The 26,805-nt window shown below is 36.1% G+C and overlaps 1 pseudogene; it reads left to right on the forward strand.

Moving 5' to 3' along the window:
• Positions 1-10,973: 10,973 nt before the first annotated feature.
• On the forward strand, positions 10,974-14,723 carry LOC148767059 (uncharacterized; annotated as a pseudogene).
• Positions 14,724-26,805: the final 12,082 nt, after the last annotated feature.

A 26,805-nucleotide genomic window follows, 5' to 3' on the forward strand; every position in this document is an offset into this window, starting at 1 on the left:
ATTATGATTATTATTATGATTATTATTACTATTATTATTATGATTATTATTACTATTATTATTATGATTATTATTATTATTATTATTACTATTATTACTATTATTATTATGATTATTATTACTATTATTATTATGATTATTATTACTATTATTATTACTATTATTATTACTATTATTATTACTATTATTATTACTATTATTATTATTATTATTATTATTATTATTACTATTATTATTACTATTATTATTATTATTATTATTATTATTATTACTATTATTATTATTATTATTATTATTATTATTATTATTATTATTATTATTATTATTATTATTATTATTATTATTATTATTATTATTATTATTATTATTATTATTATTATTATTATTATTATTATTATTATTATTATTATTATTATTATTATTATTATTATTATTATTATTATTATTATTATTATTATTATTATTATTATTATTATTATTATTATTATTATTATTATTATTATTATTATTATTATTATTATTATTATTATTATTATTATTATTATTATTATTATTATTATTATTATTATTATTATTATTATTATTATTATTATTATTATTATTATTATGATTATTATTATTATTATGATTATTATTATTATTATTATTATGATTATTATTATTATTATTATTATGATTATTATTATTATTATTATTATTATTATTATTATTATTATTATTATTATTATTATTATTATTATCATTATTATGATTATTATTATTATCATTATTATTATTATCATTATTATTATTATTATTATTATTATTATTATTATTATTATTATTATTATATTATTATTATTATTATTATTATTATTATTATTATTATTATTATTATTATTATTATTATTATTATTATTATTATTATTATTATTATTATTATTATTATTATTATTATTATTATTATTATTATTATTATTATTATTATTATTATTATTATTATTATTATTATTATTATTATTATTATTATTATTATTATTATTATTATTATTATTATTATTATTATTATTATTATTATTATTATTATTATTATTATTATTATTATCATTATTATTATGATTATGATTATTATTATGATTATGATTATTATTATGATTATTATTATTATTATGATTATTATTATGATTATTATTATGATTATGATTATTATGATTATTATTATTATTATTATCATGATTATTATTATTATCATGATTATTATTATTATTATTATTATTATTATTATTATTATTATTATTATTATTATTATTATTATTATTATTATTTATTATTATTATTATTATTATTATTATTATTATTATTATTATTATTATTATTATTATTATTATTATTATTATTATTATTATTATTATTATTATTATTATTATTATTATTATTATTATTATTATTATTATTATTATTATTATTATTATTATTATTATTATTATTATTATTATTATGATTATGATTATGATTATGATTATGATTATGATTATTATTATTATTATGATTATGATTATGATTATGATTATGATTATGATTATGATGATTATTATTATTATTATTATTATTATTATTATTATTATTATTATTATTATTATTATTATTATTATTATTATTATTATTATTATTATTATTATTATTATTATTATTATTATTATTATTATTATTATTATTATTATTATTATTATTATTATTATTATTATTATTATTATTATTATTATTATTATTATTATTATTATTATCATTATTATTATTATTATTATTATTATTATTATTATTATTATTATTATTATTATTATTATTATTATTATTATTATTATTATTATTATTATTATTATTATTATTATTATTATATATTGAATTTTTTGTTTAAAATTGAAAAACTATTAAAAAAATCTTAAAACACTAATATGATTTACTAATTGCAATAAAGCCCCAGGGCATTCTCGTCTTTTTATGCTTGGTCAAAGATTAAAATGACAATAGATGCAGTGTGCTTCAAAACATGTTTCACAAGGGGATATGTGTGAATTTGTTTTTTGACAAGGTGGTATTTGACAATTAGAGGTTTCACAGGGGTGGTATTTGCAATTAACCCCTATAAATAGGGACCATTTCTACACAATTCAAGACACAACTCAAGAAGAAGAAAAACCGTAGGAGAAAATTCTCTCTACAATACTCAAGTCGTTCTTCATCAAATTCAAGGCGTTCTTCATCAAATCGAGGGCGTTCTTCAACAAATCAAGATCGAAGGAAGATTGAAGGGCCAAATCCATCAAGAACTCCAAGATCTTCAAGTCAAAGCTCGTCAAAGTTCAACGTTCGATCCGAGATTCAAGTCGCAAGACCCTCGGAAGACGTTATTCAAATCCAAATCAAATCTAGAGTAGATCAAGTCAACTACCCGACTCCGAAATTCAAAAGTCAACATATATTGTTCTTGAGAGAAGAATCAGAGGATTAAATTAGAGTTTGTAACCTGCAATATTTTATTTTAATTCAATAAATTTTATTTGTGCAAGTATTTTTTGTTTGTTTAAATCACAGATAAGATTTTGTTGCTAGAAATTTTGGCACGCCCGGTGGGACATCTATACCTCTCATCTCTTGTCTCTCTCGAAGATCCTCAAAGTGTTGCAGTGACTGCTCCACGTTCGCAATGATGACTGCTACTTCGGATTCATCAAGTGTGGGCTTAGTTACAAGGAGTATGGCTAAGAAACTGCAAGCATCCTCCAAGACTAGCTCGACGCGCCCCAAACCGTTCAGAAAGGCTTACCACCTCTTGTCAACACAAGCGCAGACATGGAAGGCTCAAAACGAGCGATTTCACAGCCCACGCCTCATTCAACATCAAGCTACTCAGAGATGGTATCCGCCATGACAACAAACGCTACAACTATGGAAGAGCAAATTGCAAGTTTGGCCAAGGCTATTGAGGGACTCAGAAAGCATGTTCAACAACGAGATTCTCAAATTGCCAAGTTGATCGACAAGATGGACAAAGCCAATGCTAGTCAAGTTGTGGATCAGATAGACGCTGCGACATCCACAAAGCAACAATCAGTTGAAAACGAGAAGGCTCCAACTAGAGAACTTCAAGTTTTTTCCGAAGGGCTGATTCATGTAGATCAAGTGATGATGCTGATCAGTGAAACCATCAAAGACAAGTTAGAAGGAAGCTCTAAGTCGCCGTCAACCTATGTCAAGCCCTACACGCCAAGTATTTATGATCTAAAGATGCCAATGGGCTACATACCTCCACAGTTTTAAAAATTTGACGGCAAAGGCAACCCCAAGCAATGTGTGGCACACTTCGTGGAGACTTCCAATGACGCCGGAACGTACGGAGATCACCTCGTCAAGAAATTCGTCCGATCGCTCAAAGATAACGCGTTTGATTGGTACATCGATTTGGGGGCAAACTCCATTGATAGTTGGAAACACTTAAATGAAGAATTTCTCAACCGCTTTTACAACACTCGAAGAACTGTCAGCATGATTGAGCTCACCAATTCCCGTCAATGGAAGAAAGAACATGTCATCGACTACATCAACCGTTGGAGAAATTTGAGTCTTAATTGCAAGGATCGACTGCTTGAGACATCAACTATTGAACTGTGCATCCAAGGAATGCAATAGGGACTCCGATATATCCTTCAAGGAATTCAACCTAGAAGTTTTGAAGAGTTGGCCACTCGAGCACATGATATGGAATTGAGCATAATTGCAAATGAAGGTGAAGAACCTTCAATCCAAAAGTCGCACCAGCTCAATGAAGAACATGTCGAAGAAGAACAAGAAGATCATGATGATGGGGGCAAGTCTTTTTCTGAAGAAACAACACCCTATGCAATATGACAAGTCAAATCAAGTTAAACTCTCCATGACTCGAGTATAAAATGTTTACATGTCCATATCAAATGAATCACTCATTAACATGAGTTTAAAATGTCTACATGTCCAAATCAAATAAAGCACTCCTTGATACGAGTTTAAAAGGTCTACATGTCCAAATCAAATAAAACACTCATTGAGACGAATTTAAAAGGTCTACATGACCAAATCAAATGAAGCACTCCGTGACACGAGTTTAAAAGGTCTACATGTCCAAATGAAGTACTCCTTGACACGAGTTTAAAATGTCTACATGTCGGAATCAAATGAAACACTCCTTGACACGAGTTTAAAAGGTCTACAAGTCCAAATCAAATGAAGTACTCCTTGATACGAGTTTAAAAGGTCTACATCCCCAAGTTCAAGTCAACACTCCTTGACACGAGTTTAAAAGGTCTACATGTCCAAATCAAATGAAGCACTCCTTGACACGAGCTTAAAAGGTCTACATGTCCAAATGAAGCACTCCTTGACACGAGTTTAAAAGGTCTATAAGTCCAAATCAACTGAAGTACTCCTTGACACGAGCTTAAAAGGCCTGTTGGAAATTTTGAGTATTTGACTCAAATTTTGTTGAATATTTAAGTGGTTTAATTTAAATTCTCAAAATTAATTTTTGATGAATGATAAATTAATGGATCATTTAAAATATTTAAGTGTGGAAAATAATAAAGTGAAATATCACCATTGAAAAAGATGGAGGTGTTTAAGCACCTATTAAATTGAATAGGTGTGTGGTTAATGGGAAAAGGTGTGATACCTTTTCATGAAATTATTTTTCTAAGAGTTGTGACTTGTGGTCATAACCTTTGAAAATCTATAAATAGATTCCAAAATCCACCATTTGAAATAGTTCATTATTCACATGGAATTCAATACATTAATTGAATTCACTTCTCGTCATAACATATCATTGCATATTGTTGCATTACCAAGTCCTTTCTTCGTGTCTTATAAAGTCCTAAACGTCGTTTCGTTCGCCGTGTTCCAATAATTGTTGTGCTGCTTTGTTGGAACTGAAATAGTCGTTGTATCTTGGGAGACAATTGCCGTAAACCGAGAGCACTGCACGGGGCAAATTTGTCTTAAGGAGAAAGAACCTAGTTCTTGCCTCGACTACATTTTTCTGGTCAAACTTCTGTCCAAATTTTGTTCGTTCCCATTTCAAAATACACACACCCATATAACAATCTTATGACAAATGTTTTTAGTTGTATTTTCGAGTGGAGAAGAAGATATTCTGCCCAAAATCAAAGAAGTTTCGAAATCAAATTGGAAGAAAAAATTATTTTCGGACAGAACACAACATCTATGTTCCAGCCCAATTTTGGACGTGATAAAGTCAGAATCTGTAAAAGTACCATTTCACAAAAGTTGCGGAAAATCAAGTTAGCTTTCCAGAACATGCTAAATAATCCCAATCGGAGCTCATATGGAGGAGTTATGATGAAAATACGAAAGGGTGACAGAACTGCCAACACATCTTTTCATGAATAATGCAACCGTTTGTGAGGCGATGCAACCCCAGCGTACCAACACGTCTCTAACACATTGTGGTGCACGAAATTTTGGTGAAAGAAAACTAGATCGAAGAATAATGATGGAATCATACCATAAATATGATGAGGTATTATATTATTATTGCTTCATGAATATTATTTAATATTTTCATGGTTCCATTGTAGGTGCAATTTTACACAACACACATACTTCGACTTGGAGGCTTAATTTGATCATGATACAATTCGAATCTAGAAAATCGTAAAAGACAAAAGATGTAGGAAATTCCGTTGGCTATTCGGATCATATTGAATCAACAAAATCGGACATCGGATGCTAAAGATATGATTAAGTTTTTTCCGGGCTGCCAAAATTGCCGATGCATTCCTTATGCGAGAATTTCAAATTCGTCCCAGAAGTTTGAAACGACACGTCTATAATCATTTCGGGTACGCCTTTTTATTTATAACACTGTATCTTATGCAATTTAGTGATAATATTATATGATTAATAATATGGTATTATATGAGATAGAAACATGATTATGTTGCATGATATAGTTATGGCGTAATAGTATTTGCACTATATGTTATAATTGGCATGATAACATTATTTTTTAGAGCATGATAAATCTTGAATGTTGTTATGCTTGAAGCATGTATAGATACTTTGAATGTTATTTCGATATGTTGAGATGCATGGATTAATCTTGATATATGCATGAGATTTTGCTGAAATTCGTATGCATCATTTATATTAAATTAGTGCATAATATTATGAGATGTTAGTATTGTCACACATTTGAAATAACATATAATAAAATAAAAAATTCGTGATATGTTATATTATTTATATGATGTCTATGTCAATGAGTACATAGAATTAGGAGCATATAATATATGTTTGTTGAAGCATAATTTTTATGAATTGGAAATTATGTTATAATATGTGATTAAATTATATGAATATTTATGCTATGAATATAAGTGATTTTCAGCATGAATAATGATGTTTAATCGGATATGTACGAATGGATTATTTATTCCATGTTAATTTTGAAATAATGCTTATTTACATATAAGTATTTTGTATGCATATATTATATAATGCATGTGAATATTTGGAATTATTTAATTATGATTATGTGCATATATGTATGTTTAAAAGCTCATGATTAGTTCCAAATGTTATGTTATATCATAGATATTCATGCAATTTGTGATATTATTATGCTTAAACTTCAATATTTAGTATATTGAATATTAAGTTGATGCACTTTTATCTCAAAATGATAATTTCGTATGTGTGTGCAATTAGAGGCATGTAATATTTAAAATTGATATACAATCGAAACTCAAGAAGCTCAATTTCTAAATGAATATTTGAGTAGTTGTTATCTAAAAAGAACATCGAAGATGATCGATCTGTTGGATTGCCTTGATTTTTAGATATTGTATTCATAAGACATAAGTATAACTTATGAATGAATGAAATCGAATTTTATGATGTTGAACATCTGATCCATTCGTAAAGCAATGGATGTTTTTCTTAAGGAAAATGTCAAACGATCTCTATATGAGAGATTATTTTGGACAGTTGTACTGTTGTATCAATATTTCTATATTGATAACGGTAGGAGTTTCTAAACTCTAGATCTGGATTGTGTACAAACTGTCACAATTTGATAAGAACTTTCTTGATTTGAGTATCTTGAGAAGTTTCTTATAGTGTGTTATATTAAGAGAAAATAAACACAGTGTGTATAAAGTTAAATCACATTGGTGATTTAAGAGATTGTACAATTTATGAGAAAAGTATTTGTTACTTTTGTGGTATTTATACCAAAATTTTATTATGTATCTTTGTTAAGTAACAAAGATGAGGCCTTAGAAGCATTTAAATGAGAATGGTCATGGTATATGAATAAAAATTGTTATTCAAAGTGATTGACGTGGATGATATGAAGTCTTTTATGACAAGTTTTGTACTTATCAAATCGCTAGTCCTTATCAACCACAGTTGAAAGTATTGAGAAATGAAATACTCGAACTGTTAATGAGTAAGAAAGCCATGTTGATAATTCTAGAGTAAGCTAGAATTTGTGGGGGAGATTATGGCTCACCACTTTCTCATTATTTTACCACATAAAGGTTTTGGACCGTAGAAATGTGGGGGTGTTTTGACTAAGGTAAGAGTACCTAAGTTGAACAAATTCAAAAGGCCTAAAAATGTTGAAATGCATATTTATTGAATATGCTAAGTACGAAAGTGCTCAAGATAGTCATTCCTGATGCAAATAAATGTACGGTCTTTGAAATTAAATGTGTTTGAAAAATTGGAATTTGACCCAAGGTTGACAAACAATTTAAGTGGATTCCATTTGATAAGTGATAAGTGTTCGTTTTGCACGATTTTTGCTTATCAAATCTTCGAGTTTTGGTCTTCGTTCGTCCGAGTTTCGGCTTTATTTGTATATATTATTGTGTTTCTTGTTTTATTTCTATTTCAGGGTTTTATTAGGTATTTTTGCCGAGTCGAAGCCATTTGAAAGCGAAACCGAATTTTCAAGCCAATTTTGGGGCCAAGAAGACCCAGATCGCGATCTGACATCTCTGGATCGCGATCTGGGGGTTGTCACAGTGCTGAAATTGATCAAGATCCAGATCGCGATCCAGCAGTCCGTATCGCGATCTGGGGGGTTTTACAGTGCTGAAATGTTGAAGACCCAGATCGAAATACACATTTCTGGATCGCGATCTGGCATGGCGGTGGGCAGTTCCCCGAGGCTACCAGATCGCGATCCAAACAACCCAGATCGCGATCTGGGCACGCCTTTTGAGAAAGATATTTTGTTTTGCAAAGCTTCTTGAGGAAGCTTTGCATTTCACTATAAATAGAAAGGCCCTTTCATTCTTCATTCTTCTGTGACTTTTTACGGTTTTCGATAGTTCTTCGCGGGAATCATCAACGGGGGTTTCGACTTGGGTTTTTCTTACGCAATTTCTTTACGTTTTGTTCTCTATTTCCATTGTACATTCTTTTGACATTATGTTTGTTATGAACTAAGAACATTTTCTTCTAGGGCAATGAAGCATTGTATATATTGATTTCGATCGTCATTTCTGTTATCTTTTTGTTGTGTTTCGATTTCGTTTATGTTTCTCTGTATTAAATGCTTCCGATTGTTTGATCAACTCTCGGATTGATATTAAATAGGAATGAACTCGAGAGAGGATTTCTTGTTTGAAGTTAGGAAAACATAGCTCGGGGTGTGGAAACGGAGACATGATGCACTTCGGGTAGCCCTGAAGGACTTGACCTTAATGCTCTCTTAATAGCAGGTTCTGAACGGAGACGTCGGACCTGTGGTAGACTCTAACTACACTGGATACGGGGGTTAGAGTACATTAGCGCCTGGGTTAACGAATAGGAATGTGGCCTTAGATAACGGATTTGTAGATCGTCGTTGATTATACATAGGTGGATTTGGCCCTAGAAGTCCCCTTTAAATCGAAGTCCCCCCGCGTTGAGTTGTCGTTACTTTATTTACGTACATTCCATATTTGCATGTTTACGATCTTGCATGCTTATAAATTAGGGTTTATCACCAATCCAAATATTTACGATCGGCTAGATAATATAACGATAATATAATTACACTACTCAGCATGTGAATCTACAAGGTCCCTGTGGATCGATATCCGGAACCACTGTTCTGCAAAATGCGATACTGTGTACTTGCGTTAATTTATACGTGAGGAAAACGCATATCAAGTTTTTGGCGCCGTTGTCGGGGACCAATTTAATTTTATCTTTGTTGATAGTGTTACCAATTATCTGATTATTAATTTAGCTATTTACTTGTTTTATTTTCGATTTTTACCTTGATTTTAACGAATCACTTTGTTTATGCCCAGAGTCGAAATTTGGAAATCATACCTTACGATCCCGAGATTGAAAGGACGTTTCGAAGACGACGGGCCACGCGCAAACAACAAAGTGAACCAATGGCCGAAGATCAAGGAAATCCAGAGCACCTGGCATTTGAGTACGATCGAGAGCCAGGACGAGATCACGAGCAGCCAAGACCGAACTTGCCACCCGAGCGAACAATGCGAGAATACCGTACTCTAGCTGTGAATGAGAACTATTCAGGAATCAGGAAACCGACGATAGCCGCAAACAACATCGAGCTAAAGACGGGGCTAATCAACATGGTCATGGCGAACTAATTCTCCGGAGCAGCCACTGCGGATCCGAATCTCCATCTTGCCAATTTCTTGGAGATTTGTGACACGATCAAAGTTAACGGTGTTTCTGATGATACCATTCGGTTGAAGCTATTCTCATTTTCTGTCAGAGACAAAGCGAAGAGTTGGCTTCTGAGTCTCAATCCAGGATCACTCACCTGTTGGGAAGAATTATCACAAGCCTTTCTGGCACGATTCTTTCCACCCTCGAAGACCGCACAACTACGAAGAGATGTAGGCAATTTCAGACAGATGAGCCAAGAGCCGATGCAGGAGTCTTGGGAGAGATTCAAGGAATTATTACGACAATGTCCTCAACACGGATTCAACCCGTGGGATCAAATGGAGTTATTCTACAATGGGCTCGATCAACCAGCCTGATCTTTAGTCGATGCTGCCTCAGGTGGATCTTTGCAAAACAAGACTCCCACAGACGCTCGAGACATTGTCGAGCGAATGTGTGAGAATGCTTACCATTGGCCGTCCGAACGGAGTGGTATACAAAAGGTGGCCGGAGTCCACCAACTCGATCCTTTAGCCGCAGTTTCAGCACAACTAGCGACCCTATCAAATCAGGTCGCCCAATTATCAGTTCGAGGGCCACATACCGAACGAGTAGCAGCAGCAAGTACTTCGCAAGCCACAAACGACGATTGGGAGCAGTCACACTTTATGAACCACCGATTCAACAATTTCCGGGGAACCAACAATCAGAACCAAAACCCTACTCATTACCACTCGGGAATTCGGAATCACGAGAACTTGTCTTACGCCAATCCAAAGAATGCTCTACAACCACCTTCCGATTTCAACCATCAAAGAGAGCAACGAGGGCCAACGTATGACGAGCGTCTTCACCGACAAGAACAGGAAATGGAGGGCCTAAAATCAACAATGAAGAACATGGAAAAGCAAATAGGGCAAGTCGCCCAATCCATGTCCACGATGGCCAAGGGTGGATTTCCGAGCAATACCGAAGTCAATCCAAAAGAAAGCTGTCAAGCCATAACCACCCGAAGTGGTTTGAAAATGACCGATCCTCCTTATCCGACAGACGAGTCACCAAGGCCAGCTGTACCACCAACCCTGGTCGAGCCGGAAATCACCATTTCAGGGAGTGGTACAAAAGAGGCTAGTAAGCCCAATAACATTTCTTTTCGTGATAATCCCCCTCTTATGATAACTCCTATTCCTTTTCCAGAAAGATAGAAGAAGAAGAAGTTCAAGGATCAATTGAAGAAGTTCATTGAAAAGATCAAACAGATTCGAATCAACATCCCTTTTGCAGAAGCCTTGGAGGTAATGCCAAACTACACCAAGTTCATGAAGGAAGTCCTATACAAGAAAATTCGGATCGAAGAAGACATACCAGTGACACTCACGGCAACTTGCAGTGCCATTCTTCAGTCGAATCTACCACCCAAAATGAAAGATCCAGGGAGTTACACTATTCCTTGTATTATTGGAAATTCTACATTCGATAAAGCTTTATGTGATTTGGGGGCAAGTATTAATTTGATGCCTATGTCTGTGTTTCTAAAACTGGGCTTAGGAAATTTGAACCACACTCGCATGACTTTACAACTAGCTGATCGTTCATTGAAATATCCCGATGGGATTGTAGAAGATGTGCTAGTTAAAGTAGATAAATTCATTTTGCCTGTTGATTTTGTGGTACTTGAAATGCCTGAAGATGATGAATCACCCAATCATTTTAGGTCGGCCATTTTTAGTCACTAGTAAGGCGATGATTGATATGGAATTATGATCTTTAATGCTTAGGGTAAATGGGGATGAAGTTGTTTTTAATTTGACAGATGCATTTAAACATTCTGAGCATGTTGAGCATTGCAGTAGAATAGACGTGATCGAGGACTGTGTTTCCTCTTTTTTTGATTTGTATGAATTATGTGATTCTGTTGAGCACTGCATTGTTAATTCTATTGATTTGCATTCTGCCTCCCCTGTAACTCCTATTGAAAATGATGTGCTTGATTGTGTGTTGTTTCTTCAGTGTGCCGAGATTTTAGGCGTAGACGAGGTAGGAATCGTCCCTGAGATACCAGTTAGTGTGAAAACGGCCACCGTACTGGAATTGAAACAATTACCGGATTATCTTTGTTATGCTTTTCTTGGAGCAGACAAGACTTATCCGGTGATTATTTCTTCTAGTTTGAGCGAGGCCGAAACAAACACACTGCTGGAGGTCCTTAGACAATATAGGTCGGCTATAGGTTGGTCTATTGAGGATATTAAGGGAATTAGCCCGTCTATTGTTCAACACAAAATTCTAATGGAAGACGTCTATAAACCGAGAGTCCAACCTCAGAGGCGGTTAAACCCTTCAATGAAAGAGGTAGTAAAAAAAGAAGTCTTATAACTGTTAGGCGCTGGTATGATTTATGCAATTTCTGACAGTCCGTTGGTCAGTCCGGTGCAGGTTGTACCAAAAAGGGGTGGGATGACGGTTATTGTGAATGATAAAAATGAACTTATTCCGTCTAGAACAGTCACTGGGTGGCGTGTGTGTTTCGATTACCGATTATTGAATGCTGCCAACCCCGGTTAAAAAATAATCGCAAAAATCCACCTAGAAAAGACCATTTCCCCCTTCCCTTTATCGATCAAATGCTAGACAGGCTAGGAGGTTTCGAGTATTACTGTTTTCTTGATGGTTATTCGGGGTACAATCAAATTTCAATCGCCCCGGAAGACCAAGAGAAAACTACTTTTACTTGCCCCTACGGTACTTTTGCATTTCGTAGGATGCCTTTTCGGTTTGTGTAATGCACCTGCTACCTTTCAACGATGTATGATGTCTATTTTTCATGATATGGTAGAAGAATTTCTTAAGGTGTTTATGGATTATTTTTCTGTGTTTGGATCGTCTTTCGATCATTGTGTGCACAATCTAGAACTTGTTTTAAAAAGATGTACAGAAACGAACCTTGTATTAAATTGGGAAAAATGTCATTTTATGGTTCGTGAAGGTATTGTTCTAGGTCACAAGGTGTCAAAAAAGGGTCTTGAGGTGGACAGGGCAAAAATCGGAACGATTGAAAAATTGCCTCCACCGAAGGATGTCAAGGGGGTTAGAAGTTTTTTAGGGCATGCTGGGTTTTACCGTAGATTCATTAAAGATTTTTCGAAAATAGTAAAACCATTATGTCATTTGCTTGAGAAGGAAGCTGTATTTGATTTTGATTCTGCTTGTTTGCAGGCTTTCACGTTTCTCAAGGAGGAGCTAACCCAATCACCGATTATGATTACTCCCAATTGTGAAGAACCATTCGAGATCATGTGCGATGCGAGCGACTATGCTGTATGTGCAGTATTGGGACAAAGGAGGGACAAAATCTTCAAAACCATCTACTATTCGAGTCGTACACTTGACCAGGCACAAATAACTATTCAACGACCGAAAATGAAATGATTGCTGTCGTTTATGCCGTTGACAAGTTCAGACTGTATATTTTGGTGTCTCAGGTGATCATTTACACCGACCACGCAGCTATTCGATACTTGTTCGCAAAGAAGGACGCCAAGCCCCGACTCATCAGATGGGTACTCCTACTCCAGGATTTCGACTTGGAAATCAAAGACAAAAAGGGGAGCGAGAATGTGGTAGCAGATCATCTTTCCAGACTCATACTAGAAGAAGTTCCAGCCGAAGGAAATATTCAGGAATCATTCCCAGACTAGCAGCTGCTCGCCATTAGCACTCACACTCCGTGGTATGCTGATGTGGCCAACTTATTGGCCAGTGGAATCATTCCTGACGATCTATCCTATCACCAGAAGAAAAAATTCCTTTACGACAGTCGTTTCTATCTATGGGACGAGCCGTTGCTTTTCAGAACCGGCCCCGATCGTGTCATCCGAAGATGTGTTCCAGAAACCGAAGTTCGTGAGATTCTCACACATTGCCACTCTTCACCTTGTGGCGGGCATCACGGGGAATCTCGCACAGCCGCCAAGGTTCTGCAGTCAGGCTTCTTTTGGCCAACCCTATTCGGAGATAGTTACGAGTTCGTGAAACGGTGTGATCGATGCCAACGAACAGGGAACCTATCCAACAAAAGCCAAATTCCTTTGAACAACATGCAAGAGATGGAGCTTTTCGATATTTGGGGCGTTGACTTCATGGGACCATTCCCTTCTTCGAACGAGAAGTTATACATTCTTCTTGCCGTGGACTACGTGTCCAAATGGGTCGAAGCAATTGCCATCACTGCCAACGATGCTCGTACAGTCCTCAAATTCTTCCACAAGAACATATTCTCAAGGTTTGGGACACCCAGGGCGATCATTAGCGATGAAGGATCTCACTTCTGCAACAAACTGCTCACTAATCTCACGAATAAGTTGGGGATCCGACACAAAATTGCGCTAGCTTATCATCCGCAAACAAATGGCCTTGCTGAGTTGTCAAACTGAGAAATCAAACAGATTCTGGAGAAGACCGTGAGCACGAACCGAAAAGATTAGGCGTTGAAGCTCGATGATGCACTTTGGGCCTATCGAACCGCATTCAAGACACCGATTGGGATGTCTCCGTACAAACTTGTATATGGGAAAGCGTGCCACCTGCCAGTGGAATTGGAGCACCGAGCTTATTGGGCAGCCAAAAAGCTCAATTTCGATCAAACAACCACTGGCGATCGTCGATTGCTTCAACTCAACGAAATGGAGGAGTTCAGAAACGATGCTTACGAGAATGCCAATATTTACAAAGAAAAGACGAAAAAGTGTCATGACAAAAGGATTACAAAGCGAGAGTTCCGGGCAGGTGACCAAGTCCTGCTATTCAATTCTCGGCTACGACTATTTCCGGGAAAGCTCAAGTCCCGTTGGTCAGGACCATTCGTAGTCCTGAGCGCAACCCCACAAGGAGTTATCGAAATATGAGGACGAGACGGTCCATCATTCAAAGTGAATGGGCAACGAGTTAAGCATTACTATCCAAATGGTGCTCCCGAGGAAGTGGAGCGTGTCGCACTAATTTTCTCCCAATAAATCCAAAAGAAGTCGAGCCGTCGACTGTAAAACACGCGCTAAATGGGAGGCACCCCATTATTGCTCATTCTCTGTCATTATTTTTTGTTCTTGCTTTCGTTTTCGTTTTTAGTCTTTTCTTGCATTTTTATATTTTTTAGGGTTCAATATCTCTATCTCACCCGTTTAAATTTCGAATTTTATTCAGAATACATGACCTAGATCGCGATCCAGAACCTCGGATCGCGATCTGGGGGGTCTTACAGTGGTGAAATAGATGCGGAACCAGATCGCGATCCACACACCCGGATCGCGATCTGGGATGTTATACAGAAGAAAAAATATGACAATCCAGATCGCGATCCAGCAATCCGTATTGCGATGTGGGGGGTCTTACAGAGAGAAAATTGAGGTAAATCCAGATCGCGATCTGGGGGGTCTTACAGAGGCTACAAGTTGCGGACCCAGATCGCGATCCGGCCCTTCTAGATCGCGATCTGGGGGCAAAAACTATACTTATACGAAAAAAAACCTCTCTTCTTCTCACTTCCTTATTTTCAAAAACTCGAAACCCTTTTCCCCCAACCCTAGAACTTCAATTCTCTTTCAAATTTCCTCTTCAAACTTGCATATTTTTAGATTTTCATCAACTATTAACGATTATTTCTTGCTTTTATTGAGAATTGTAGACGAATCTTCAACAAAGGTATGTTCTTGACCCAAATTTTTAAGTTTTGCTTGAAAATTCGAATTTCATCCAATTTTCTTGTTTTGTCCCTTGGTTCTTCAATTCTTATTGCTTGTACGTAATTAGGTACTTGATTTTGGAATTTAAAGGCTTGTTTAATTGGTTGAACCAATGTTTAAATATAGGAATTGCCCTATTATGCTTAATTTCGAATTTCTTGTGAATTTTTGAATGGGTCGAGTCATATTATGCTAATTTTTGCTCGTTGATCGTCATTAATTGTTGTTGTTGTGTTGATTGATGTACGAGGGTTAGTTTTCGAAAGAAACTAACATTCAAGGAGTTTCAAAGAACTTGCGCACGCCAAGTGTTCGACGAATTGTCCGAACCAATTTCAAGTTTCATTTTGCACCCTCATTCACACCATGACTTCACCGGCAAACAAACTCCAAAAGACGAGCGAGAATTCCAAGAAAGCCCAACCGAAGGGCAAAGGAAAAGCATCGGAAAAGAAGAAGGGAAAGGCTCAAGGCAAAAAGGGGGAAGAAGGCTCTTCACACTCGCCTTCACATTCGGAGGGACCAACCGAGCAAACCATTCCTAGAACCGGTGACGTGCCACTCAACACGGGCGCCCGAGCCAATCAACGCACGCTCGTGAGCGACGTCACCTTCGACGAACACGATGAAGACATCTATGTGAATGTCGAAGCCAAGAGCGAATTTATCGACCGCCTCCCTCGTTCGATCGTCCCAGAGCGTGAGTTGTGTGTCCGTACGATTGGATGCCCCTCGGTCGTCAACAACATCCAAGAAAGGTGTTGGAGAGTACTCGTCGACAAACCGGGCACCTACAACGAAAACTTGGTCCGGCTCTTCTACGCCAATGCCGGTCAGTACAAAGGCTCGGTGGTTCTCATCCGGGGCGTCGAAGTTCGTTATGACGCAGACGCAATCAACCGAGTCTACAAGCTTATCCCCCGTCTTCCGGACATCCCGACCGAGCCGTTCCAGACACTGAAGATGGAGACGACGTACAAGGACCTCATTCAGGCCCTGTGCCCCCGAGGATCGTATTGGGCATCAGGAGATAAGTGGTTCTATCGAGCCGAGCTCTCGAGGGAGGCGAAGATTTGGATGTATTTCGTTTGCTCCCGACTCATGCCGACGGTTTCAACGGCCCAGCCCTATGCCACTCGCCTCACGTTGATGTACGCAATCATGAAGGGCACCCCTCTGAACGTGGGTGCCATTATCCACTCAAAGATTCGACGGTGCATGGGCGACACCTCTTTGGGCCCGATGTTCCCCTCCCTCATCACCGCCTTATGCAAAAATGCCAACGTGGCGATGTTTGCCGACGACAAGGTCACAAAGGCTCCGAAGCCAATCTTCCCGTTCGACAAGCTCCAGCCAGCTTCCGGTCCACAGGGCGAGGGCGATGGTCCTGAGCCAGATGCGCCACCATCCGAGGATTCCCGACTAGCCCGAGCCGCACCATGAGGCGGAAAAAGACAGCATACAGCAGCAGCAGCAGCTCCGCCACTTCCGGAGTATATGACCGAGTGGATGGATGCTATGGAGGAGAACGTGGGCTGGTTCAAGAATATGATCAAGGTGATGGCAGCAGCACTCCAGTGCAGGATGGACGACGTCGTCGAGCCACGACCATTCCCACCACGGCCTCGTTTTGACGGAGCATCTACCTCCACCGCAGCCGCAGAAGAAGCTGCACGAGCGGCAACCAGCACACTAGTGAGGCCCGTCTGGGAGGAGCACGAGCGTGGACTTCGAGAGGACGAGGACCGAGCTATCGAGGAAGACCATGACTTCTAGGGACGTTGTGTTTTCTATCCCTTTTATTTTTTATTCTAGTTTTGAGCATAGGGACTATGCTAGAGTTTGAGTTTGAGGGTGGTGTTTGTTGAACCTCTTTTTTTTTGTTTTTATTTTGTTTGTTTTGGGATAAGTCGTTGGATTGATATTTTCGTTTACGATGTATCTTTTCTAGACTTTGTTTTTATTTTATTTTATTTATCTTATTTTGATTTGGTCTTTTGCATGCATATCATATAATTTAGTTTCGTTTATGTATTTCAATTTCCGTCATTGTGTTATGTTTGTCACATGCATTTCATTTAGGATCGAGTGTAATTTTCATTTCTGGGTTCTATTGAAGCAAAGAAATTAATGAATTAGTAGATGGGCTAGTTGATTTTAAAATTGAAATTATGGATAACCGGCTAATTATAGATGAACCTTCCGACTGCGTTTTTGCAACTTGTGTGGATAGCCTTTCGAATCCTTTCTGATTAGGCTTGAGCGCGCTTTTCTGAGGGGTATAATAGTCTGAGGTTTGGGGGGCGAGTTAGAATTGAATTATGTGTTCACGATTTCCAGTTGTTGGCTAAAAGTTCTATCAATGGTCTTTACGTTTTTATTTTATGTTTTACGTCAAAAAAAAAAAAAAGAAAAAGAGAAAAATAATAATTTGTGGTATTGTTGTGATTCACGCTCTGATTTCCCCGCCTTTCTGACTCGAGCTTAACCCATTGGGTGCACCTCGTCGCCTAAGTCTCTCGAGCTGTCGAGCTTGGGGGTTTCTTGGACTAAAGTTCGATACATGGGTCAGGGAGATAACACAGTGGTGTCGAGCCTTGCACGAGTCACGATTATGCCCGTTTAAAAAAAAAATGAAAAAATAAAAAAATTGTGATGAAAATCACCAAAAATATTGTTGTTATCATTTCTTATTGAATAAATAGACCTACTTATGCCCAACTCGAGTTTTTGAATTTCAGAATCAAAACTTGCTTTCACCCACATTTCTACTCAAAACCCTCGATGATTGTGTTTATTGTTTAATTACGGATTCTTGAGTCTATCTTTCGTTTTGGTGTAGAAACAACTAATTGCGTCGGTACGTAGGAAAGTCGAATACCTTAAGCCGTATGCCATTCTAAGATTTGAAGTTATCTAGCTCGTTTTATCTTTGGAATTAATTGCAATGCTTTGACCAATCCGGCAACTTTGTGGGTGTGTTGTCTGAAAACCTTCACGAGACACAACTCGTCCTTTGGGGGTACCCAGGGGTTCAAAGGCTTGTTGCATACGCTAAATGCAATCGTGATTCCCTACGTTAGTGGCCTAGTTTAGTTTGTTGTTTTTATTTTCTTTTTGTTGTTGTTTCGTTTTGATTTACTCTGGACGAGTAAAGATCTAAGTTTGAGTGTGTGATAAGTGTTCGTTTTGTACAATTTTTGCTTATCAAATCTTCGAGTTTTGGTCTTCGTTCGTCCGAGTTTCGGCTTTATTAGTATATATTATTGCGTTTCTTGTTTTATTTCTATTTCAGGGTTTTATTAGGTATTTTTGCCGAGTCGAAGCCATTGGAAAGCGAAACCGAATTTTCAAGCCAATTTTGGGGCCAAGAAGACCTAGATCGCGATCTGCCATCTCTGGATCGCGATCTGGGGGTTGTCACAGTGCTGAAATTGATCAAGATCCAGATCGCGATCCAGCAATCCGTATCGCGATCTGGGAGGTCTTATAGTGCTGAAATGTTGAAGACCCAGATCGCGATACACATTTCTGGATCGCGATCTGGCATGGTGGTGGGCAGTTCCCCGAGGCTGCCAGATCGCGATCCAAACAACCCAGATCGCGATCTGGGCACGCCTTTTGAGAAAGATATTTTGTTTTGCAAAGCTTCTTGAGGAAGCTTTGCATTTCACTATAAATAGAAAGGCCCTTTCATTCTTCATTCTTCTTCGACTTTTTACGGTTTTCGATAGTTCTTCGCGGGAATCATCAACGGGGGTTTCGACTTGGGTTTTTCTTACGCAATTTCTTTACGTTTTGTTCTTCATTTCCATTGTACATTCTTTTGACATTATGTTTGTTATGAACTAAGAACATTTTCTTCTAGGGCAATGAAGCATTGTATATATTGATTTCGATCGTCATTTTTGTTATCTTTTTGTTGTGTTTCGATTTCGTTTATGTTTCCCTGTATTAAATGCTTCCGATTGTTTGATCAGCTCTCGGATTGATATTAAATAGGAATGAACTCGAGAGAGGATTTCTTGTTTGAAGTTAGGAAAACATAGCTCGGGGTGTGGAAACGGAGACGTGATGCACTTCGGGCAGCCCTTAAGGACTTGACCTTAATGCTCTCTTAATAGCAGGTTCTGAACGGAGACGTCGGACCTGTGGGTAGACTCTAACTACACTGGAGACGGGGGTTAGAGTACATTAGCGTCTAGGTTAACGAATAGGAATGTGGCATTAGATAACGGATTTGTAGATCGTCGTTGATTATACATAGGTGGATTTGGCCCTAGAAGTCCCCTTTAAATCGAAGTCCCCCCGCGTTGAGTTGTCGTTACTTTATTTACGTACATTCCATATTTGCGTGTTTACGATCTTGCATGCTTATAAATTAGGGTTTATCACCAATCCAAATATTTACGATCGGCTAGATAATATAACGATAATATAATTACACTACTCAGCATGTGAATCTACAAGGTCCCTGTGGATCGATATCCGGAACCACTGTTTTGCAAAATGCGATACTGTATACTTGCGGTAATGTATACGTGAGGAAAACGCGTATCAATAAGTTATGGAATAAAAATCTACATTTTGACTAGATAAATCTAGTGTGTTTAATTTCTCAAACTCGACTAGGGGTGAATGGGAAATTAATGTATATGGAGGTGAAAAATCACCATCCAACATTGACAATGAGCTACACTTATAGCACTTTATTAAGTGTAAATGGTTAGCTAAAGATATATCTCTCTATGAGATCAAGTGGTAACCAAACCTCTATGAGATCAAGTGGTAATTTATAAAGTGATAAATAACCAAATGCTCAATTAAAGAGAGCTCAGAAAATCAATAGTTTGATTTTGATTTTTTAATTTATGAATTAAAAAATGAACCTCGGGCAATTAATGAAGTATTGTCCACTTGGGGGTTAATTGTCTTTTAGACAAAGGAAAAATTAGTGAAACTCGTATAGTATGAACTTAAATAAGTTCTAAAGCAATTTCATATTTGATAAGAATCTGTTATCAAATAATTTTAAACTTGGCAAGTTTAAAAAGTACATGCACATAAGAGTACATGTTTATGAGTAAATGACATGTTAATCATGCAGTATAATCATGGTATTATCATGAAAACTAATGAAATATTAGTAAAATATTTCAAATGTGGAAAATATGGTCCTATTTACGCAATCTTATAATAGATTAAAGTCACTAAGGATTTGACGAATTATTGAAGTCTCGTTATGTTGAGACAATGTTGTCATCAATATAAGACTATAAAGAATAATGGTGAACAATGGTTCAACTAAAATATTCTTGAAGAGATTGTAGTTTAATGAACTACATGTTGATTGACTCATTAAGCAAGTCAAGTAAATAGGTAATCCTATATGTAATAAGTTGATGAACTAATAAGTTTTATTGGAAGTACAAACGTAAATTACATTATAGAAGATATCCAATTGTACTTGACAAGTAAACTTATACGAAATGGATATTTGCTGCTAAGATACTAAGTCCATAAATGATTTTGTATTGTGGAATTCCTCAAAACAAATGTATAACTCAATTCACTATGGAATTCGAGTTATAACTTGGAAGGTAAAGAAAAATATTGGATAACTCAATAATTTTCCAAAGGACTTTATGTGATGGACTTAGTTGGTGCTTGAATACAAGTGTAGCGGTCTGTTGGCTATACAAAAGAGCACAAAATAATATGTAAAATGGTAAAGTCTCGATCGTAGACACAACACCATTCAACAATTGATCTCTAGTGAAATTATAAACGTTGACTTTACGAAGTCAAGAGATAATTTGATTGATCATTGACGAAGGAATCAATAGAGATCAAATGTGCTAGTTAGTGATGGGAATGGGTCTATAAACCCACAACTCAAACGAAAATCCATGATGGTAACCCAACCTTGTAGATTGGAGATCCCAAGATCTTGGTTCAATGGGACAACTAAGTTATGGAAATTCAAATCGAGCACTTGGAAATAATTCCTACCATTCCCTAAAATCCAAGTGCTACCTGTCGAATGTGGTAAGGTTAAGTCTAGTGACTTTTAATGATTCCTATGACCTTTTAAGGTGGAATACGGCAGGGTATTTGTTAAGTGTATATTTTTACACTTAATTGTACCTTTTAATTGGAGCTTTTGGTGTGTTTCAACGATAATTGGTGCTTAAAATGGTTGTTATTTGTATTATAGATACAAATTGAAGAATTGGCAACTTATGGGGTGAAAAGTGCAAATTCGGAGAAAAAGTGGGCCAAAAGTGAAAAAATCAAACTCTGAAGAATTAAAGACCGGACGGCCATCCGGATTTAAGAATGAATTCTCGCACGGCCGTCCGGGTGAACGAAGTGGCGCAGTGAAGGAATTTTAATTACACAAGGAAACCGCCCTTTTTATATTTTTGCACCCTATTTAAAGGCAAAATAGCACACAATTAGGAATCTATCTTTTTACCTTTCTACACGCTATCTAGGAGCACAAGAACGGGGCAACGAAGACGAAGACTTGACGAATCTTCATCATAGTTCTCCTCTTTTTATTTTTATTCATAGCTTTTATGATTTTTCGTATTTTTATTATGCTTTTCGTAGGGAACATGAGTAGCTAAGTTTTTATTCTAGGATTTTGTTGGAACCCTATGTGGTGATTCGAACCTATTGTTCTAATATTATGCAAGTTTAAATTCTTCGATTATTTCTCCTATTTGATCTTATTTAGCGCATGAAAGTAGCTAATTTATGTTGCTATATGTTATTGTTAGAATTGATTGACATATCGTTTTAATAATTAGAACAAGGATAGGAGAGCCTTCGAGTAGTTTTCACCGGATGAGTGTGTTAATTGCATGTATTATCGTAGACATACAGATAATACCTTAGGTAGCCGTTTACGAGACTTGTTATTTTAATGCTTTATTCATACTTGGTTTGCATAGACATATAGTGAATCGTTTATGAATAATAGACTCATAATACACGCGACAGCGGGTTATGAGTAATTTCGTGTCTTGGGTTAATAATCGGGAATCGTAACTTGCATGATAGAGGTTTAATTGGGTGAAGAATTATCGCATAGGGGGAAGATAAAATCCTTGATCCGTTCTTATATTGATACTTTCTCGTATTTATTTGCTTTCGTATTTAGTTTAATTAATTAGTTGAATAATTTGACTACCTTGCATAGGCTGGATAAAAATCGTAATTGTTAGAATTTGGTACTTAGGATTAGGTAATTTGAGTATTCCCTGTGGGATCGACATCCGACTCTCACGAGTCCACTTTACTACTTGTTTGCGATACGTGCACTTGCGTGTTAGGTATTTAGCCCCAACAGTATTCTTTATGGGAGATCACCTATTTAAGTGTGAAGTATAGGGCCACTTCAATGAAACACTTATGAATCCAAAAATTGGTCCAAGGCCGAAATGGACACAACGTGAGAACAAAAGACGTTAGAGATGTTATTGTGTAAGTGTTGTTGTCTTGGTTTACGTAAAAGTTGATTAGTTCAAGACATCGCGTTCACTAAGCAACAAGTAAATCCGATAACATTTTACTAGGGAAGGTTCAAAGCCATAAGCTACCTCTCCCGATGCAATAACAAATCGCTTGGACTTTGAATGTGTCTGCATGCATTAATTTCATTCATGTGGGGGATTGTTGGAAATTTTGAGTATTTGACTCAAATTTTGTTGAATATTTAAGTGGTTTAATTTAAATTCTCAAAATTAATTTTTGATGAATGATAAATTAATGGATCATTTAAAATATTTAAGTGTGGAAAATAATAAAGTGAAATATCACTATTGAAAAATATGGAGGTGTTTAAGCACCTATTAAATTGAATAGGTGTGTGGTTAATGGGAAAAGGTGTGATAGCTTTTCATGAAATTATTTTCCTAAGAGTTGTGACTTGTGGTCATAACCTTTGAAAATCTATAAATAGATTCCAAAATCCACCATTTGAAATAGTTCATTATTCACATGGAATTCAATACATTAATTGAATTCACTTATCGTCATAACATATCATTGCATATTGTTGCATTACCAAGTCCTTTCTTCGTGTCTTATAAAGTCCTAAACGTCGTTTCGTTCGCCGTGTTCCAATAATTGTTGTGCTGCTTTGTTGGAACTGAAATAGTCGTTGTATCTTGGGAGATAATTGCCGTAAACCGAGAGCACTGCACGGGGCAAATTTGTCTTAAGGAGAAATAACCTAGTTCTTGCCTCGACTACATTTTTCTTGTCAAACTTCTGTCCAAATTTTGTTCGTTCCCATTTCAAAATACACACACCCATATAACAAGGTCTACATGTCCAAATCAACTGATGTACTCCTTGACAGGAGTTTAAAAGATCTACAAGTCCAAATCAAATCAAGGCTCCTTGATACGAGCATAAACTATCTACTTATCCTAACCAAATCAAGGCTCCTTGATACGAGCATAAACTATCTACATATCCAGATCAAGTCAAGGCTCCTCGATACGAGCATAAGATATCTATATATTCAAATCAAGTCAAGGCTCCTTGATATGAGCATAAACTATCTACATATCCAGATCAAATCAAGGCTCCTCGATAGGAGCATAAAATATCTACATATTCAAATCAAGTCAAGGCTCTTTGATATGAGCATAAAATATCTATATATCCAAATCAAGTCAAGGCTCCTTGATACGAGCATAAACTATCTACATATCCAAATAAAGTCAAGGCTCCTCGATACGACCATAAACTATCTATATATCCAAATCAAGTCAAGGCTCCTTGATACGAGCATAAACTATCTATATATCCAAATCAAGTCAAGGCTCATCGGTACGAGCATAAACTATCTATATATCGAAATCAAGTCTAGGCTCCTTGATACGAGCATAAACTATCTACAAATTCAAGTCAAATGCTCCTTCAACACGAGCTTAAACTGCAAATGCTTCTCCTTGCCCACATGTGTATAAACTGTGCACGACATCCCTCAAAAGGATATATTTTGAACTACGTTATGACTTTATCCCTTTATAGGGTACGTAGGCAACTTAGAATCTCTCTAAGTTCAGTCAGGATTTCAAAAGATATATGTGCTTTGCTAGATCAAGCTGCAATTGAAGTTGAGCAATTATCGAGACTCATTGACTCTAAGATGCATTGTCCGTGAACCAGTCTCGAGGAGGCATTTGTAGAAGCATTGAATTAATTAATTGGTTAATTAAATTAGCCAATTAAATTGTGTCTAAATTAAATTATAATTTATCTTGCAAAATAAGTTATGGAGATAATTATCAATTAATTATTGGCCAATAGGATTATTTTTTCTCTTCCAAGTTATAAGAGATAAATATAAATTTAAAGAGAGCCAATCAAATCGCGCCGTGTCATCAAGAAGACTTTATGTAGGACTCTTATTCTACCACTATAAATAGGGACCCTCTATACACAATTCAAGACACAACTCAAGAAGAAGAAAACCGTAGGAGAAAAATCTCTCTACAATATTCAAGTCGTTCTTCATCAAATTCAAGGCGTTCTTCATCAAATCGAGGGCGTTCTTCAACAAATCAAGATCGAAGGAAGATTGAAGGGCCAAATCCATCAAGAACTCCAAGATCTTCAAGTCAAAGCTCGTCAAAGTTCAGCGTTCAATCCGAGATTCAAGTCGCAAGACCCTCGGAAGACGTTATTCAAATCCAAATCAAATCCAGAGAAGATCAAGTCAACTACCCGACTCCGAAATTCAAAGTCAACATATATTGTTCTTGAGAGAAGAATCAGAGGATTAAATTAGAGTTTGTAACCCGCAATATTTTATTTTAATTCAATAAATTTTATTTGTGCAAGTATTTCTTGTTTGTTTAAATCGCAGATAAGATTTTGTTGCTACATGCGGACTTAAAGCGCACTTCTTTGCCCCGAAAGGGATGGCCTAGCAGTTGGATCAAGTGAGCATGTGACAATTAACTTAGATTCAAATCCTCTTGTTAACAGTCGCTAGGTCGAGTTTGTGACACATGATTAGCCTAGTGTAGTTTACGTCTCTCGCATAGTTTGCAAGCTACTATACGAAAATGTAGGTTTACCCGATACACCTATATAGTTGACTATGAGTTCTTTCATTACAAAAAAAGCTTACCTCTTTGTTTAAAATATTGATTCATTAACTTTGATAACCATATATATATATATATATATATATATATATATATATATATATATCTAAAATATTTGTTCATTATGAAGTAGTTTTCTCAATTTATTTAGCCCATTAAATTATTTTTTATGTAATTCCCCAAGTCCAAAAATAAAACCATCTTACACAAATTAACTTTGATAATCATATATATATATATATATATATATATATATGTGTGTGTGTGTGTGTGCGCGCGCGCGCGTGCGCACCCGTGTGTGTGTTAGATTTATTTGTCTGTGAAAATCTACTGTGCTGTTGAGACAGATTATTGTTAAGGCATTGACTATGTTGCAACATATTTTCGTGTGATATAAATAAATTTACTAATGGAATCCAAATGATCTCTGGATTGATCAGAAGATCCTTTCAGTTGGCTAGAATCGTTACTTGAACGAAACTGGATCTTGTGGAATTATATTGAATATTGGACGATATATTATGTACCTTTCTAAAAAACCGATCCTTATTTACCAACCACACATTGTCTAACCAAATCAAATTATCTCTTGATACGTTCCTCACAAAATCCGATTCGTGTGGATTCTTCCCCCAACTAACGAAGAGATCTTGGCGAAATTGCCATATATGAAACTGAGCATAATTTTGCAAAGAAATAGCCCCCTTGTTTCTCGAGAAGAGATGGGAAACATGCTCAATATCATTTGATTGAATAGTTGATCCAGTCCTTTGTTGTTTGAAGAAACCCTCCACTTCGTTGGTATTTTTTCATGAAAAGCAGACATGAGATAAGAAATCCCGTGTTTGACTAAGATTTCGAATAGCGGTTCCGAATTCAAGTTGATTCTATTTCGCCTCTTCCTCAGAGAAAGACGATCAAACAATTCCCAATCATGGTCCTTGCGGATCGGATCATCTATACAATATACAAAAAGAAACTCCAGATATTTGATATCTTTCTCTTTGAATAAGATCTCAATTCCAGCGGTTTCATTAGATATCTTACAACTAGAATCCCTCTTTTTTCCGATCCAGTTCCTCCACCATCGCGAACCCCATTTAGATTCAAGAATGCTACACTTTTTAGTTATTGGGAGAACCCAAGTATTCTCTTTCGGATTCAAGAAACAAGTCTTAGAGATTTTTTTTCCTTTTGGAAGATACAGAAGCGAAACAATCAACCTATTGATATTGCAAGACCCAACCGATTCTTCTAAT

This window comes from Erythranthe guttata, chromosome 11 (genome assembly GCF_056151865.1).
Source record: "Erythranthe guttata isolate IM_541 chromosome 11, IM_541, whole genome shotgun sequence".
NCBI classification, from domain to species: domain Eukaryota; kingdom Viridiplantae; phylum Streptophyta; class Magnoliopsida; order Lamiales; family Phrymaceae; genus Erythranthe; species Erythranthe guttata.